Genomic DNA, 3,006 nt, shown 5'->3' on the forward strand with positions numbered 1-3,006 from the left:
TAAAATCACTCATTGTTTCCATTGTTCGTTTCATCTTTATTATTTAATATTTTTTGTAAAACTATATGCTAGATTGATCAGCTTTTTATGTGCATCTCTTTTAGGAGTACATGGATCATGTGATGATGAGTTAAATGTGGTTCTGCTGAATAAAGCTGAAGCCGCCCTGCACCAGTTTGTATGTTTGCTGGCCCCAAAGCCTTTACAAGGATGCAGAGAGAAGGAAGGAGGGCCGTCTTTATTCTGGTTCACGCTGAACTGATGTGCACTGAGACAGAAGTAGAGAAAATAGAAGTTGCTGTCTAAGACAATACCTCTTGCCTCCCTTGGTTCTGTTTTTCTCTCAATCTGAGCAGGCTCTAAATAATTTAAGGCTGTACAGTGCAGCTGGTGATAAAGTTAACCAAACAGCAGAAGCTCTGACAGAGACAGGAGGAGGAGAGGGTAGAAACACCCTCATTCAATATTTGACTCTCCGTGATAAGAAGGGCACACCGTGCTCATATTCTGCAAAAAGACAAACCTTTTACCAGATATGTGTGCCAGAAAATGTGATGTTACTGTAAAACATCTATCACTTCACGTAAATGTCTCCCGGTATCTTATGGAAAATCTTGCGATAAATACTTATTAAACAATCCTAAATATCATTTGCATTTTTATGTAAATGAGGTTGAATAGATGTTGTCGCAATTCCTGGTCAACTGTTTTTTGAGGTTTGTACAGGATCATCTTTACATTAATTAATTAATTAATTACTCCTAACTCGAGAAGATGAGGGATGCACATATTTTGTTAAAAATTGTGTTTGTACGCACAACAACAAAGCCTGATAATGTTTGCGAAGCAGAGAACCTGACAGTATGGCTTGGATTGTTACTTTCACTGTTGGACATATTTTTCCTCACTGCTGGTTCCATCACACCATCAATACACATCAATGCACAGTGGAAGAAAGAAGACGAAAACATTTGTAAAAAAAAAAAAAAAAAAAAATCAGGCATTGCAATAAACTGGAGCAAAATGTATACACCCTTGGCATAATACTTTGGTTAAGCACCATTTGATTCCATTTTAGTTTTAAAGTATTACAGTTGGTGTGCCATACACACGTTTTAAATTATTTAATGTTTCATAAATAAGTCTCGATCTGTTAGGAATTGTCCGGTGAATATCAGCCCGAAATCAGGACAATATTTAACAGCAAACTCTGCACACACATATAATAAGAGTGACGACTTCCCTTCAAGTTCAAGAATTTATTAACAGATATAAAATGAACATCCAGAGAACATCACTATAAAATGCTGTTTATCTGAATTAACACTATATTTCAGGCTACTGAAACTTAACTAAAACTACTAAGCAAAATCAAGATAAAAAAGAAGCTAAGGAACTATTTACACACAAAAATAAACAAAAGACAAAACAAAGTGGTTGATCATCAGCATCATCAGAATAATTTAGTGAATCCTGGTTCACTGCAGATCTGAGTTAAAAAAACAAAGTTCAACTTAAAGAACATGGAATGAGGTTAGATTAGCTTAACTAATTCAGTGTTTCAACCCATTCACAATGCAAATCCTGAGTTAAACAAAACATTATTTGAGAAAAAAATTTAAAGAATGATTTGTTTAGTACAAATCATTAAACTTTAGGACACTTGATTTTATCAAGTGCAACTGGGGGTGGTGGCCTAGTGGTTACTGTTGTTGCTGCAATTCTGGACTGCAGCCATGTTTGCCAGTCACTCCAATGTTCTTTCACAGTCTACGGAAAAGAGAGAGATAAATCCCAGGAATGTAGATGGTGATAAGAAAGAACCAGGGGTTAAGATAGTGATGATGTAAATGGGGAAAGGCTGCGCAACAGCAGACTCTGATGCAAGTACAGATATGTGTATGCGGACTGGTTGTGTAAAAATGGATCAAAAAGTGCTTGCCACTGCTACAGTTAAGGATGTGATAACCACTGGTTTTGCAAACAATGGAGCTACTGCTGCTGCTTTTGCACTTAAGAAACCAGATGTGGGCTAAGCTACAGTACGCTTCACACAAGGGCCTCCGGGAACCGCTGTGTGCTGCAGACCACAGGGGGATGGTGAAGGAGTAGAAAAAGTTTCACTGGCTCGTATTGGCCACGCACTGCACCGCTCCGCACCTCTCAATTTCAAGCGTTTCAGGAGCATTTCTTTTCCTGAGCCGGCCGGGGGTCTTGCGGCTCTGTTGAGGAGCAAGGCCAAACAGCGCTGACTCGAAAGTAGTTTTGAGTGAACACACCTCTTTTCAGTGATTGGCCATGGGGAAAAGAGAAATTAGAAGGTTTCTCCTAGGAAGTGTAGAAAAACTGTGACGACATTAATAAGCACCACTATGAACAAATAAGTGAAACCAAAATGTAATTTTATCATTTTCAAACCATGATCCACACCTGAAGGGGGAAAAAAAGAAAAAAGGACACTTTAGCTTTCTATACCCAGATGAGCTGTATCAGATCCAGGGATTTATTGAGGCTTTCTCTCATTTCACACTGAAAGCTGCTAAGTTTTTGTTTCTGAAGCATCCATCCATCCATCCATGTGGTACAAGGCAGCGTCTGTCTGCCCTTCCCTGCTTCTGGCCCGTCTTTCTGCATGAAGCACCCAGGGGGAGCAGCAGAATACTTTTGCAGAGGTGGCCGCTGAAAAAAAGCACAAACACGGTCAAGCCTCCCCCTCCCTTCCGCTGAAAGAGCAGGATCCAATCAAAGCCGTAAAAATGAAATGACTGCAGTTTGCTCCCACCTTGGCTTTGGAAAGAGATCTAATATAAAGCCTTAAATATTAGATGTGTCTAAAATCCCCCGAGCAAAGCAGCGGTTTGCTTTGGCAGCTCTGGCTCCTCTACAGAAGCTTGATCTCGGTCATTGCTCTCATGCTCACCTCTGGCCACAGTGATGATGACCCCGCCTAATCAAGCCGATAAAATAATTTTACTGTGATTAAAATCTTTTTTGCTAACCTGTTCT

Source organism: Fundulus heteroclitus, chromosome 7 (genome assembly GCF_011125445.2).
Source record: "Fundulus heteroclitus isolate FHET01 chromosome 7, MU-UCD_Fhet_4.1, whole genome shotgun sequence".
NCBI classification, from domain to species: domain Eukaryota; kingdom Metazoa; phylum Chordata; class Actinopteri; order Cyprinodontiformes; family Fundulidae; genus Fundulus; species Fundulus heteroclitus.